This window comes from Podarcis filfolensis (genome assembly GCF_964270895.1).
Source record: "Podarcis filfolensis genome assembly, chromosome: 9".
In the NCBI taxonomy this organism is placed as follows: domain Eukaryota; kingdom Metazoa; phylum Chordata; class Lepidosauria; order Squamata; family Lacertidae; genus Podarcis; species Podarcis filfolensis.
In genome coordinates, this window is record NC_139610.1 from 20,740,275 (window position 1) to 20,757,017 (window position 16,743).

General features: G+C 46.3%; 1 long non-coding RNA gene across 1 annotated transcript; it reads left to right on the forward strand.

The window, feature by feature from the left end:
- The first annotated feature begins 332 nt into the window (after window positions 1-332).
- On the forward strand, window positions 333-14,737 carry LOC310770346. Its single transcript, XR_014552094.1, has 3 exons — window positions 333-456; window positions 10,079-10,374; window positions 13,571-14,737. It is a non-coding gene; the product is annotated as an uncharacterized lncRNA (long non-coding RNA).
- Window positions 14,738-16,743: the final 2,006 nt, after the last annotated feature.

Here is a 16,743-nt window from a genome sequence, read left to right on the forward strand (position 1 = left end):
TCCAGCATGCAATGCCCTTGTTCAGTGTTGCTGCCAATCAGCCATGCCTTCCTCTTCCAGAATACTCCATTCCACAACCACCCCAACTGTCAATCTGTTCTGTGACCATGGAAACATGCTCATTCCTCATTGGAGAATTTGTGGGGGGAAGGTTCTCTTCATTCCACTCACCCAAGATTTTTGGTACTTCTGCAAATTTAAGATTCCCCTGAGCATGTTGATACGTCCCTCATGTCCATAGGCAGTCCCATTTTGGCTACGTAAGAATAGGTGCTCAGGGAATGCATCCACTATTTATACATAGCATGATTTTGTCTCTAGGAGAGAAAAAAAGTGTGCTGTATCAACATTCATGTGTCATTCTTTGCAGGAGTGTGGCAAGGTAGTCTGAAGGTTAAAAAGAAAAAAATCTGCAAAAACCTGATTTTCTAATGAATCCAGAATCTTGGGTGCACAGTGAGTACAGAGTCCCTTTGAAAATCAATCTTTAAGAGACCAAAAGGGGGGGGGAAAGGTTTCCTAGCCAAACATTTGTGCTGTTAGAAATGTCTCCTTTTGCAGAAAGCCAGAGTCAGATGTGTAGCTCGATGGCAAGGAGAAGGGGGATATTAGGCGATCTTCTTTCATGTATTTGTATAGGCTGCTTTTCAGAAATCCTGTTTTGATTAAAGCAAATACAGATGAGTTGTCATAGAATATACTCTTAATAGAACAAATAAGGAGGTGAGAATCAACAGCATTTACCCACATAAAAATACTCTGCAAACGTTTCCCCTTCCCCGCAAGCATCGCCTATGCATAGAAATTTGATTTGTAATAGAATTGCTTAAATTAAGCCTTGATTTCAAGCAGATAGCATAAGAGGAAAGAGACTAGTCTGAGCTGCTCAAAAAAAGTGGTGTCTGTTTAAATTTTAGCGATCTCACACTGTCTTGGGAGAAATCAAACGATATTGACTTTTTCTCTCTTACATGTTGCACAGAGACTCACTATGCACAGGCATATATTAGCCTCTTCAGGGTTTATTCATGTATGATATGCAGACAGTGTGCCCTGAATAACTGAGACTGTTAGCAGCATGGCTACACTACAGCCTTTTAGCATTTTAACAGTCATGTCCTCTCCCCGTGAAATCTTCCTATTGTAGTTCTTCTTTGAGGGACAACAGACAGTTCCAAGCGCTGTCTGCAAGATTATTTGGGGGAAGCAAAGACACAAAACTGATATGGGTTCGTAGCTGAGATATGATCTAGCAATGTTTTCACAAAAAGAGGTTTGTGGATAATCAGAGTGCCAATTACTGCCCCCCCATAAGGACCCAACTATATGATATTGTTACACACCACCCCAGTCTCCACAGGGGTTCCTAGCATGCTTTGCCCTGGGTTTGTATTTCCTTTTAGAAAACGAGGCACAGCGGAGACTGTAGTGTCTTTATGATCATAGAATTGTAGAGTCAAGGGTCAACGAGTCCAATGCCCTCCAATGCAGGAATCTCAGCTAAAGCATCCATGACAGATGGCCATCCAACCTCTGCTTAAAAACCTCCAGAGAAGGAGAGTCCGCAACCTCCTGAGGGAGACTGTTCCACTGTCGATCAGGTCTTACTTTCTGATGTTTAGTCAGAATCTCCTTTCTTGAAGTCTGAAGCCATCTTCCATGTGATAGCCCTTTGGGCATCATTCAGCAGTACCCAATGGGCCTTTCAAAGAAAAAGAAGCTCAGAGGCTCTGTTCAAGTACATACAGTGGTACCTCGGGTTACATACGCTTCAGGTTACAGACGCTTCAGGTTACCGACTCTGCTAACCCAGAAATATTACCTCGGGTTAAGAACTTTGCTTCAGGATGAGAACAGAAATCGCGCGGCGGCAGCGGGAGGCCCCATTAGCTAAAGTGGTGCTTCAGGTTAAGAACAGTTTCAGGTTAAGAACGGACCTCTGGAACGAATTAAGTACTTAACCCGAGGTACCACTGTATTGCCAGTCCAGACAGGAACTGCGCCAATTTCCTTCTGAAAATTGTCCCTGCTGCAATTTCTCCCCAAATTTGCTGACCATAAACAGCACCCTCAGGGACAAGAGTCAGGGGGATGCTCCTCAACAGGAAATTGGTGCAGGACCTCAATCTAGACAAGGAGCATGTTTCTGGATTGGGATCCTGCAGTTGCTTTTTCTTAAGAATAAATGGAGCCAATTTAAGACAGCTTTTTAATAAACATCGATCATGCAACATGCAGTTTGCCCCTAAGACATTCAAGAAAAGCCAGAAGATTGTTAAGAAGGGGAAACCACCGTCTCCTTGTGATGGCTTGCCTGTGGTTCCTGGGACATCTGCTCCTGAAATGTCATTAGCCCCATGATTCGGCAAGGCTGTCCAATTCTTCATACTTGGTGTGGGACAGATTTCTCCTCATAAAACTTAGCTCTCTGGTCTAACCACTTGGTTCAGAAGTAGCCAACATGTTGCTCTCCAGGTCTGCAGGACCATAACTCCCATGAGCCCCATCTAGCATACCCAATGGGCAGGGAAGATGGGATTTGTAGTTCAGCAATGACTAAGTTGCCCCTGACGTAGTTCAGCCTGTGGCCTGAGCGTTCATGCTTTGTTGTAAGATTACTGTAAACTGCTTTGAGAGGTTGCCTACATCTGAATAGTAATATATAAATGTTTGCTTGCTTGGAAAAGGACTGCTTCCCTTCCAATAGCTGCTTGTCGATATGGGCGATCAGAATCAGCACAGGAAACATACCAAAATTTGTGACAGTAACTCTAAATTCCTGCAACAAGAAATACATCTTTAATTGGAATGGGGTCCTTAGTATGTTCCTAAGCTGCCACTTGATGTTCTCTGGGTTCCTATCTACTGATGAATTTTTACTGTTTCCACATTTGGCATCATGCATTTTATATCAGAGAGTGTCTGTCAGGTTTTGTTTTGTTTTAATAGAAAAAGTACATTCTCTAAGGCTGTTAAAAACCTGTGAAAGAAAATATTATTCTGCACATCCCTGATAGCAAAATCGCCATTGCCTAGTCTTCGTACTAAGAATTCAGTGAGACGCAGTAAGAAATCAATAAAAACACAAATTGCTCCATCAATACGTGCATTCATTTATACTCTTCAAGGTTATCTTTGCAATGTTGGTACAGAGACGCATTCTCTCTGTCATGCATATTAAACCAGGCAAAGAGTTATGGAAAGGGAACCCAATCTATCAGAACAAATCTAGTCTAGCATACACAATAGATAGGTGCGGTGGGTTTCGTTTCTCACCCCCTCCTCCCTGCCCTTTTTAGCTGGATGTAGCTAATATTTTGAAATGTGCAAGGACCGTTTTATCAGTACAGTACTTCTAAGCCACTTTCATCTACATTTATAATCAATATGTCCCAAGGTTGACGTGCTATTAGCAGGCAATGGGTCCATATTCATTTTAACCACTTACCATGCCAATTGCCACAGAATTTACTCTCCCGATGTGAATGAATTTCCCCCAGCAGCTCACTCTTGCACAAGGGTTTTCCCTATGCACAAAATAAAAGGGGAATCAGGCGACCCTTATCTCTGAGCATTCACCTTGGCCGAAAGAGAGTGACTGGAAATCAACTCTCTCACCAAAGAAAACACCGCATTACGGGAGGAGAAAAGGCAGGCGCATCCATTGTTGGGAGGAGTGATGCAAAAATAGCCTCTTCTCATCTCTAGCTGTCAAATTTTGAAGAGAGGAAAATGACAAGTATTCACACATTCATACTAATTTCAGCCTAGAGCCTGCTAGACATTGGAATTGGGGCTGGTTCGTGTACCCAGTAGCTTCCACACTACTGTCCCCAATATTATTCCAGGTCACCAGGGTCACAACTGGTAGGAACCGATGCCCCCATTGTGGCCACTGAGATTTGCAGAAATATGGTGGCTTAGAAAAAGGAGCATCATGGCAGATACATGGGTGCTCCCAATTTAGAGGCTCATTAAATGGGAGGCACAGTTCATTAAACTGACACTTGTGTGTGCAGTGGTCCAGTTAGATTTTGTAAAACCCTGGATTTAGGAACATAGTAAGGTGCCTTATACCAAGTCAGACCCATGGGTCCACCTAATAATAATAATAATAATAATAATAATAATAATAATAATAATTTATTATTTATACCCCATCCATCTGGCTGGGCGGCTTCCAACAGAATATTAAAATACAATAACCTTTTAAACATTAAAAGCTTCCCTAAACAGGGCTGCCTTCAGATGTCTTCTAAAAGTCTGGTAGTTGTTTTTCTCTTTGACATCTGGTGGGAGGGTGTTCCACAGGGCGGGTGCCACTACCGAAAAGGCCCTGTAACTTGGCTTCTTGCAGCGAGGGAACCGTCAGAAGGCCCCTGGCACTGGACCTCAGTGTCCGGGCAGAACGATGGGGGTGGAGACGCTCCTTCAGGTATACTGGACCGAGGCCTAGTATTGTCAGTGCTGATAGGCCATAGTTTTCCAGAATTTCAGACATGAAGCCTCTCCCAGCCCTCCCAGCCCTAACTGGAAATGACTCTGAGGCCTTCTGCATGCAAAGCACAGAGCTGTGGCCCTTCCTATAACAGTGTCTGTCAGCCTTGGGTCGCCATCTGTTGTTGGATAACAGTTCCCATCATCCCTGACCACTGTCCCTGCCAGCTAGGGATAATGGGACTTGTCGTCCAACAACAGCTGGAGACCCAAGATTGAGAAACAGTACTATAAGACTTAATGGTCTTACGGGGGGCACTTCTTTAGATAGCATCGCTTTGCATAGCTCGAAATGTAATGTTAGGCTGCTGGTTAAAATTGCACTGCTCATCCCCCTGTGTGGGACCCTACCCTTTCCCCCCAAAGTCCTGCCCTGCTAGCATCTCTGGCTGTGTGCCCAACCACAAGCCAAGGAACAGCCCCGTAGATTCCAGCCAGTGATAGCTTGATAGCTGCATAGCCAAACCAGGTAACTGACATAAACAGCTAAAAATTTCCCAGTAGCCTGGTTTTCTGGGGTTAGATGTTCTCAGCATTTAGTTCATATGCAGGCAACTCCCCATTTACACAGCAGTTATGTTCCGAGGCGCCGTGCACATCAGTGAAATTGCGTATATTTGAAACGCCATTGAAAAAGCCTGCCAACATCCCGCCTCTGCCCTGCCCCATTCCACCCGTTTTTGTGACTTTTTGTGATGTTTTTAGGTCACTTCCAGGTCAGCATTGCACGCATGACATCATAAGCACGCACACACACACCAAGGTTAGGCAGATCTTGGCGCTTCTGGTCTGAATGACACACTCAGAACTCTGCCTAGCCTGTGATCTTGTATCCAGTGAGGGTTAGAATCTAGTACAGAGGTGTCCAAACAAAGGCCAGATTTGATGAAGTGAACATATGTGAGGGCCAACCAAAGTTGTTGAGCTTTTTCTAGGATTTAACTTGCTGAGCTTTTTTTAGGATTTTACCCCAGGACTTATACTGCCACGGGGGCCGGATTAAATCAGATTAGGCCCCGAAACAGACTTTGGACATGCCTGATCTAGTAGAAGAGGACACTGAATGACAAGTTTCTTTGTAAGTCAATGGCCTTAGCTGGCCACTTAAGCACCCTCATCAGCAGCTCAACGGATGAGTTAGGCTGCAATAGCTACAAGAACAACAAGCCAAAGCGAGGCTGGAAGCTGGAGACGCAATGACATGTTTGCTCTGTGCTGGACTTTTTGGGCTCCCCTGGAAACCTAAAGAGGAAGGAAGATCTGTGAGAGGGTCAGTGTCATGAGCTCCTCCATCCAATGCTCAGGTTGTATATATGTGTAAATAAAGCAATATATCCTAAAAGCACTACGGTCTCTGCCGACCTTCATTCCAAGGAAACCAAACCCGAGGTAAGCACTTGAAACCCACAGAGCAGGCATGTCCAAACTCAGACCTCCAGATGTTTTCAGACTACAATTCCCATCATCCCTGACCACTGGTCCTGTTAGCTAGGGACGATGGGAGTTGTAGTCCCAAAACATCTGGAGGGCCAAGTTTGGCCATGCCTGCCATAGAGTCTCTCACCAGCAGAGATTGGGGTGGTATTTAACAGTATCTACAGTTCTGTCGGGACGCGGGTGGCGCTGTGGGTTAAACCACAGAGCCTAGGACTTGCCGATCAGAAGGTCAGCGGTTCGAATCCCCGCGACGGGGTGAGCTCCCGTTGCTCGGTCCCTGCTCCTGCCAACCTAGCAGTTCAAAAGCGCGTCAAAGTGCAAGTAGATAAAAAGGTACCGCTCCGGTGGGAAGGTAAACGGCGTTTCCGTGCGCTGCTCTGGTTCGCCAGAAGTGGCTTAGTCCACTTAGTGACCACATGACCCAGAAGCTGTACGCTGGCTCCCTCGGCCAATAAAGCGAGAGAAGCGCCGCAACCCCAGAGTCGGCCACGACTGGACCTAACGGTCAGGGGTCCCTTTACCTTTACAGTTCTGTCTGAGAAATAACTGGAGCCAATGATGCAATATGTTTCCAGAAGACCAACCTTATGAATAATGAACTTGTGATCCATGCTGAAAACAGTATTATATTATAGCTAAAGTCACACAGATACTTGGGCCACAAGACATGTTTCACTATCAGGCTGGGAGAGTGATTTGCTTGTTTGTTTCTGTGTACCGACTGCAGAATTTGGAGGTGTTTCATCCCATTCGAGGGTACCTTCATCATGTAACTGGTTTTGTTGTTTTGGGGCATTCAGTATGGAAATGGCCTTGTTGCAATTACTATAATGATCTAGCAACCTCTCCCTTGTATTTCGAGTTTTGAGCCAGCAGAGGAACCATAAAGCAATGTGATTAATTCTGATTGTAAAACGCCCTCCACATAACAAAGATATAAATTATTGGCTCTCTTAACAACTGCAAATCACTCTTATCTAGCAGCATTACAATGTATTTGCCTGCAGTTTGACTTTTGTGGGCTATTATCCGCCTGACCTTGTGTGTGCAACACCAGTGCTATGTTCCTTCTTCTAGCACTCAAAAAACATGCGTTCTTCCATTGCTAGTCGGATCATGAATGCTTTTGCCTGCTCCTGAGAATCTTGATCAGTTAACAGGTGTTAAAATAAGTTACATGCGCGTAATGGAACAGAGGAAACTACTTTGAGTAACAAGGTTTTTGCTGAAACAGGCCCCATTGCTATAAGGTGGGCCAATATTTTTATACCCATATTACAGATGGAAAACTGAGGTTGTCAAAGGGCACCTACACCCACTTATCCACTTGCCTTCAGCAGGACTTACATTTGAATAGACTTGCATAGGGGTGCACTGCTACCCTATTGGCTGCTAGGTTGCATTCCTGTATTCACTCACTTGGGAGAAAGTCATATTTAAGGCAATGGGGCTTCCCTCTGAGCTAGCATGTAGAGCAGTGGTGGCCAAACTCAGCCCTCCAGATATTTTGGGACTACAATTCCCATCATCCCTGACCACTGGTTCTGTTAGCTAGGGGTGATGGGAGTTGTAATCTCAAAACATCTGGAGTTTGGCCACCACTGATGTAGAGGATTGCCCTGGCAGCTGACATTTTAAACCTTGTTAATGGTCATGACCACAGTAAGACTTGTTCTTAAGTAAAAATGAACAGGACCGAGGTGTTGGTTAACCTGTGACAGTGGCAAGTTTCAAAGAAAATGGACTTTCTCAGTGTCTTAAAGGGCAATCCTTTGCCCGTCTACTCAGAAGTACCATATACAATTGAGTATAAGCCAACTCGAATATAAGCTGAGGCACCTAATTTTACCACAAAAAACTGGGAAAACTTATTGACTCGAGTATAAGCCGGTTCACCACACCACAAACCTGGTGGTGGCGGCAGCGGCGAAGGAAGAACAAGCAGTCCGAAAGGTCTGCTTTTGGGCTGTTCGTTCCTCCGACGACGACGACATCAGCGGCAAAGGAGGAAGGAGCAGCCCGAAAGGACCCTCACTCGAGTATAAGCCAAGGGGGGCTTTTTAGGCATAAAAAAGGTGCTGAAAAAGTTGGCTTATACTCGAGTCTATACGGTAAATGCCACTATGTTCTTTGGGACTTACTCCCGTGTAAGCATGCATAGGATTGCAGCCTTAGCCAATATGCTACACCAGGCCTCAATATAATACAAGAGAAAGTCAAAGCAACGTTGAGGCTGGCACGGGGTATAATATCAAGCATAAAGACCATATTACAGTGGTAAGTAGTGAATCTTGAAACTCTTATTGGCTTTTTATGGCTATCACTTATGTGGTCTGCAGCTTAGAATTATTTTTCTGCTGCACTTTAACAAAGTGATTTGTATGATGAAGGGCTTTTACATCAGTGGAGGAGGAGAAATGACAGAACTCTTAACTGGGATAGGGTTATATTCAGCTGGAAGATTACCAGCTGCACTGAGAGTACAGTAGAAATTAAGACCATCTCAGAGCTAAGATTATGTAGTTTATGTTCATGCAAACTTACTCTTGCACACCAGCCCAATCTCCAGGTGGTACAAGATTCCAGACATGCTTACCCAGAGTTCGTGATTCCTTTTGGAAATGAGGCACAGCAGGGAATGTGGCGTCTTTATGATATATGGTTTATTTACACATATAGACAGCCTGAGCCTACAATGGAGGGGTTCACAGCATTAAACACCCCCAAGAGGGTCTTGCTTCTCCCACAGCTGCAGTCCTGGATCTCAGCAAATATCAGGCATGGCTCTGACTCTCTCCCTTCCCAGCTTGCCACTTTTGCATCCAGCTTCTAGCCCACATAACTCAATTCTGGTCTTTTGTCTTTCTAAGTAACAGACCATTGAGGAGGGAAGGCTTACCCATTGGCCCTCTGGCACACAGCCACTCCTTTTGTTCCCTTAACGACCCATATTTACCAGGCTGACCTGGCTATTCCAGAAATTTAATCTGTGCTGGAACCAGGAATTAGAAGTAGAGCTCAGGCATACAGCCTACCTCCCCCCAAAAACTCATAACACTATTGACAGTGCAGCCTGACGCACAGCTGCTCAGAAATAAATCCCAAGCAAGTCTGCCTAGGACTGCAGCCTCATTTAACGCCCTGTATTCTTCCTGGCAGAGGGATGTGTTGGCGCTGTGAGTTAAACCACAGAGCCTAGGACTTGCCAATCACAAGGTTGGCAGTTCGAATCCCCGCGATGGGGTGAGCTCCCGTTGCTCGGTCCCTGCTCCTGCCACCCTAGCAGTTCGAAAGCACTTCAAAGTGCAAGTAGATAAATAGGTACCGCTCCCACGGGAAGGTAAACAGTGTTTCCATGCGCTGCTCTGGGTCATGCTGGCCACATGACCCGGAAGCTGTACACCGGCTCCCTCGGCCAATAAAGAGAGATGAGTGCCACAACCCCAGAGTCAGCCACGACTGGACCTAATGGTCAGGGGTCCCTTTACCTTTACCTTTATTCTTCCTGGCACTCAGACCGTGTCCCTTAATTCCTTGATTCCCTGGGCTGCATTCTACAGGCAATTGTGCAAGGTACAGGGCTTTTTTTTTGGATTTGATATCCCGCCTTTCACTCCCCTTCAGGAGTCTCAAAGCGGCTAACATTCTCCTTTCCCTTCCTCCCCCACAACAAACACTCTGTGAGGTGAGTGGGGCTGAGAGACTTCAAAGAAGTGTGACTGGCCCAAGGTCACCCAGCAGCTGCATGTGGAGGAGCGGAGACGCGAACCCGGTTCCCCAGATTACGAGACTACCGCTCTTAACCACTACACCACACTGGCTCTCTTTTGCAAGCATGAGAGAGGAAGCTTACACTAGGTATCCTCATCAGTATGAGTTAAACTTGAAAAGGAAGATTCAGGTAGGTAGCCGTGTTGGTCTGATCTGACGCAGTCAAAATATATCAAAAAAATAAAAAAATTGTCCAGTAGCACCTTAGAGACCAACTAAGTTTGTTCTTGGTATAAGCTTTCGTGTGCATGCACACTTCTTCTGAAGAACTTGGTTGATCTCTAAGGTGCTACTGGACAATTTTTTTATTTTTTGAAAAGGAAGAGTTCACCATTGGTTTTGAAAAACAGCTAAACTAAGTTCTTGTTCCCAGGGGATGGTTGTGCTTCAATTTGCTCCAGCCAGAGAGCTGGCCAGTCTCCATGGGATGGATGACTTCTTCTGCCTCCTCTAACAGCCGTCTGTGTTTGTTATTTTCCTTTGGCTTTTTTGGGAACCTTCTACAGAGGACACAAAGCTGTGTGTCCATTGCTTTATTCACCTCAATGGAGGCGAGAGATCAGTACACTAATCTGATCATGAATATCAGAGGATGAACCTCACGGACGTTGCTGGCAGACTCTCATCAATTTTAGTGGCTGCAAATTGCATCCAGAGGGAATATTTACGGTATGTTATTTAATTATACTTATATCCTTATAATTATACTTATATGTGGAAGAGCAGGGAGCCAGTGTGGTGTAGTGGTTAAGAGCGGTGGACTCGTAATCTGGTGAACCAGGTTCGCTTCCCCACTCCTCCACATGCAGCTGCTAGGTGACCTTGGGCCAGTCACACTTCTTTGAAGTCTCTCAGCCCCACTCACCTCACAGAGTGTTTGTTGTGGGGGAGGAAGGGAAAGGAGAATGTTGGCCACTTTGAGACTCCTTCAGGTAGTGATAAAGCGGGATATCAAATCCAAAATCTTCTCTTCTTCTTCTTCCTGCCTTTTAGATAATTTTGATACATCCAAGGAAGTCTAGGAATTGAAGTCTGTTGAGGGAGCCACGTTCCCTAGTCTCCCACCCATGCTACAGTTCCAGGATGTCTTGTGGAGAGAGAATAGCTGCTAAACCATGCTTAGTCCAATGCTGTCACAAACATGGTGCCCATGTTTGCGCATCAGCCCATAGAAACATTCCCTGTCACTGATTGGGTCCATACCAGAAAGAAGCAACCTAATATAATCGGTTGTGGTGTGTGCTTGGTTACAGCCAGTATAGGCTGGCTCCTTCGAATGCCCCACCAACTTTAGTTTGCTCTCCGATTAACCCCCTTTCTTACTTGCAAGCAGTCAGGGGGTGGTTCTGCCTGTCATTGGTTCTGGTTTAATCTACTGTTGGCCTGCCTAGCTTCTGACCTACCAGCAGCAGCCACCATTTGTGTGTCCGTGTAGCACCCAAAAGAATTTCTCCACTTTGCACGCATGCTCAGTGGCCCAAAAAGGTTGGCAACCCCTGCATTGGATCCACAGGAAAGCTAACATGGGCAACAGACAAATGCAGCTCGGAGCTAAAATGTGGCTCCATGAGAACAACGGGTGGTGTGCCAACAAATAATCACTCAGAGTAGACAAAATTGAAATGAATGGAGCTAAGTTAGTCATCTTCATTCAATGGGTCTTTTCTGAGCAGGACTACCCTGTGTTAGCCTTTCTTCTAACGCATACCACGCCAAACTTCACCCTAGCCGGCATTTTAAAAAACCCAACAGTTCAGAGGCAATGAATGACCCAGTAGATCCATTTTCAAGGACGTTTCCCGACTATCAATTTTCCCCCACCTTGGTATCGCATCAGAAATGCCAAAGAAATAGAATTGCTGATGATCAAGCCAGACAGCAGCAATCAATCTCCATACACTGGTTTGCATAGCATTTTCAGATATTTTCAAACTGAGCCGTCTGGTTTAAATTCTTGGCAAAGTCGCAATAATAAGAGTACTTAGTGTTTGTATAGCACATTTCAAATGCTGCAAGTGCTTTGCTCACATTATATCTGAGTAATCCTGACAGCAGTCCTGTAAGGTAGGCTACTGTTGTTGCTATCTCTGTTAGGTAAATGGCGGCAGGGACGGACAGGAGATGTCTACAGCGTTGTCAGTTGTGCAGGATGGTCATTTAACAACATGCATGCATGCATGCACTGTTGGGATGCAGCCAAGATATCGGGGGCAATTGGCAGACCCCCGGCTGGCTCCAGCCCACCGGCCGGTGTGCCGGGCAATCTGCAGTCCTTGGTGCAGCATAAGCGACTCAAGCTTCAGAAGCTGGAGCACGCTGCTCAGCAGAGTAAACACTACGCAACAGAAGTGGCAGGGAGAGGCTGTGATGAGCATATTTACAAGCAGTTTATTCAGCATACATCGGGACAAGAGGTAAACATGTCTTCTCTCCTTCGGGTCCAAGCAAGCAGCTAAAAGCGAAAGCTATACACAAAGGGAAGTTCCTAGCAAGCTGTGCTGGGGTGTAAACAGGCATGTGACACACAACAGTCATGCCTGTACTAAAGGTGGGACGGAATACCCTAACATGCACAACCCCCTCCCCAAACCTATGGGGATTGAGGCTAGGCATGAATGCTCCCCTTATGCTGATCATGAACTCTGGAAGTGGAGATCAGCACATCGGTATGAGCTCACAGCCACAGGGGCTTGGTATTTGGGCTGAAGTGAAGCCAGCAACCTGCCACTGAAGGGCAGCGGCGGAACAGATGCCCACACTTCCCAGGGCAGGCGTGCTCCCAAGGGATGCGTGGCACAGAGGGTGCCTATGCTGGTCCCGTGGGTTACCCGAGAGACGAGGTCCAAGTCCGGTCCGTGGTCAAAGGTGCAACGTGGAGGCAGTCCGTAGTAGCTGAAGCTGGGTGCAGGGCAGGGAGCCGGGTGAAGTCAGGAACAGGCTTGCAAGCAGGGAGCCAGGGTGGGTCAGGAGCTCAGGCAGGAAAGCAGAACAGGGTTCAGGCAGAAAAGCAGAACAGGGTTCAGGCAGGTACTAGCAACCAACAATGTTGCTTCTGCAACTTGGGACTGGGACTGGCCGGCTTTTATCTGCCCCGAGGCATAGGGCATCCCCGATCCTCTGGTGACTCACCTCTCCTGGCCTGGAGGCGAGCACTCCTCCTGCGGGAACTTAGTTCCCTCCGCCTCTCTGCCCTGAGCCTCTGCAGCTCAGGAGAGGCTGGAGGGTTACCGGACCCAGAGGCAACCTCCGCTTCCTCTGACAGGGCTGAGAGTGGAGCACCTGCAGGCAATGGCTCCTCCCTCACCTCAGGAGCCAGAGCAGACTCAGCTGGTGCCTGCACCTGAGGATCCAGCACAGGTGAGGACCCTTCAGGCTTATGCCCCAGCCCCGGCTCAGCTGGTTCTGGAGGCGGGGAATCCTGTGCAGGCTGGGATCCCTCAGGTTCAGCATCCGATTCCGAATCCCAGGCCATCACACTGGCCTCCCATGTACGGGATAGGTGCTTGGGTGCCCAGAGTGGCGCATGCACCCTGCAGCCAGGAGCGGCGCGAGCCACCTACAGGGTGGAGCGAGCCGCCCATGGTGGACATTTGATGCACTGCCCACCCGTGACTCCCAAGCCTCCCCCAAGCTGTCAAAATGAAGGGGGAAGGGAGGGAATGCCGCCGACAAAGCAGCGCAGCTCCTGCCCCTTACCCCAACAGCTCGGGGTAGGCTTGGGAGTCGCAGGTGGGCGGCGTGCTGAATGTCACCCCACTCAGTGAGGGCACCCAGGGCAGTCCGCCCCCTCACCCCCTTCCTATGGCCCTGCTGAAGGGCTGTCTATGGACCTCCAAACCTTTCTGATTCCCTTTTTCCTCTGTAGGATTCCTTAAGGTGCAAGGCAGACTGCAGGATGCAGTGGAGGGGAAAGGGCTCTGGTGTGCAATTGGAGCTCCTTCTTCTGCCAGATTCCCTGCAAGAAGATCAAAGGAGAGGGAGAGATGTCTCAGCAGCAAGTTCCTTGCAAAAATATAAAAAGTGCCTGTGCGTTGCGCAATGGCGCGCATGTTGTTTTGGGGGGTGCAATGGCATTTTGCATCTTGAGACTTTGAGCAAGTGTGAGGCAGAGCTTGCAGGACAGCTGTGCGTCGACATTGTTTGTGTTCCCAGGGACTGCAGTTTTCATTCTGTTTGTTGGCCTTTTGCATAGCCAAGGCAGAAAAGGGGTGTTGGATAACTTGTCAAAGAAACTGAATAAAATATCTCATTTATGGCCACTGAGACACATCAACTGAACATCACATCATGAGTTATTCATCGTCTTTTGCCAGGCCTGAATACATCCACACTGAGATGTGTTGAAGTTTACTCAGTTGTGTGTACTGACCCTTTGAGGACCACTGTTTTGTATCTGAACCAGTACCATATGTCTGGTTTATTTAGAACTGGCCACCTTCCTTAACAGTGCTATTCTTTTTACTGATAATCCAGAATACATGCACAAATCCCTTAATTAAATCAAGTGAGCGACAGAGAAGATAATGCAATAATGAGTGAACACAATCATAGCCATGAGCCACTCTGTAAGTAAAAATTACTAAAAGCAATTAAAACTGTGTCACCTGCATTTTACTTTGTTTTATTTGGGGATGACATTCTGGAGGCTATCATTTCAAAATCCATAGGCATGCATTGTGATATCTGTTTTCATTTTTGTTTCTCCTGTGACTTTACTAAGGCAAATATGAAATACATTTCAAAATAGAGCTATCAACTCATTTTCTACTAATTATAACTGCCAAGTGGTTCAGTAAATGCAACTCACTATTTTTCTTCACACACACACACACACACACACATATTTGGGTTGAAGCTTTCTGATGTTCGCCAGGTGAATTCCATGCATAATGTAAGACAGGCAATGTTGTTTGCATAATAAGCTATTTTCTACCCCAGAAGCAGAAACATTTTATCACTATAGAGAAAACTCAGATTATGAATACATTTTCCATATATATAAGTTGATTTATGTGAAAATTACCAATAAAAGCAGAGTGTAGCCATCAACAAAATGTTTACTCCCAGCTTAATGTTCTCTGAAAGTTACAAATAAATATTTACTGCACCCCACTAAATGCAATATTTTTAATAGGATACAGTCTGCAGAGTGCAATTGCCAAGTGCCCTCCCAGCTCAGGGTGCCTCACACCTGACATGTCTTTCCTGCACAGAAAACCTGCATTTATTTCAATACCAGAACATAGTATGTTTCAGTTGGCCATTGCAACAGATGTATAAACCAATGTGCTCATCACGCATGGTGATCCACATTTGGGCTTCATACATTACAAAATTATAATAATAGTAGGATGGAAGCATCCCATTGTGGCGTTTGCCCTCCTAGGTGGGTCATAAGGAAAGGGTTAAATGAGTGTGAAGCCTGTGGGAACCCAAGGGGAGGAGTTAGAGTTAGAGTTGGAGGTGTTGGAAAGTCAGTTGGGAGTTGGAGAAGGAAGAGGGAGGATAAGTCTGTGGGTTGGTCGAGTTGTGTTGTGAGAGAGTGAGAGAAACTGATAGGAGGAGTCAGATAGACAGTTGGGATAATCAGTTAGCAGTTATTAGGAAAGGTATAGGCCGGTATAGAAACTAAGATTAAGAAACTGACAAGAAAAATTATCTGAAACCATAAACTTGTTAAGGCTTATAAAATAAACTTGCTTATTTGATTTAATGTTAACAATTGTCTGGACTCTGTGTGTACCCGAGAGAAACGGGTTGGTGGCAGTGGGAAAGCAATCACAGTGGTGGCACAGGGATCAATAGACCATCAAACGTCCGGGGACCCTGTGTGATCACCACAAAAGTGTCGGCAGTGGTGGGATAACATCAATACCTGCCACCACAAAAGTGGTATGCAAGTGTTGGGATAACATCTATACGCCGGTGGGATCCAATCAATACCCTGTGGTGGGATATTTAGATTGTTGCTACTAGCCATCACAAAAGCGACGGCAGCAGCGGGATCCAAATCAATACGCTTGAGGCGGGATCAGATAGATACACCTGTGTTGGGGGAAACAATACACCTGGAGGGTCACAGCTATGATCAGGTGACAGCCAGGAGCCAATCCTCTGCCACGGCTTGCTATTAAAGCTCCTGTCCCTCACTTGTCACTGCAGGATGCCACCAGTTTCTCCCTCTGCATCTCCAGACTTTGTGGCTGTCTGCTGCAGGTGCTTGCCATTCCCCAGACCTGGCCAAGTGCCCCAAAATGGGATTCAGAAGTGATTATGGGTGATTCCCAACTAAGTCATACTCACTAAATTAATGGGCTTTTAAGTCCATTGACTAAAGGCTGCAAAATATGCTGAGTAGACCTGCTGAAATTAATGGACAGTGGGTCTGCTCTGAGCACAGCTAAGGCTGGAGGTCACGTGCAGTCTTTATACACTGCTGGGCAAACATGGCAGCTACCAGATCATAGAAGGTTGGCAGAACACCTATTCTCCACTGCAGCTGCTATAGCACTGCACTTCCCCCATTTTAAACGTCAAAAGTGGACCCGCTGCTTAAATGCAATGCAGCATTTATGCAGGAAAGGCCAACTCGATGTTATGTGACGGCCATTAATCAATCCTTCCCCTACTCCTAATTAACTTGACTGGCTTTACTGAATGAAGAGCGAATCATAGATCATCTATATATTTATTCGACGTCTTGGCTCTCACGGCTTCTCTTGGAGATTAAGGGAGATCACCACAGGGCAGCTGTTAAGTTGCGACTTATCCTTGCCACAGGAGTGGAGGAAAGTTAAGCTGGCCCTCCCCAGCACTGGCAAAATGGCTGCTTCATTCCGAACGAGTTTATTTGGACAATATTTTCACGAGACACTGGGACATTATTGCATCTGTTTGGTTTTAGCACTTTGCTCTTGGTTTTCACCTTTGACCTCCAGCTGCTGTCCAAATGCTGAAGATGTACCATTGCCGTTTATGCTGGGAATGGTTACCTCTTCGTAATCTAAGGTTCATGGTTCTTATTATAACTTTGGTTTT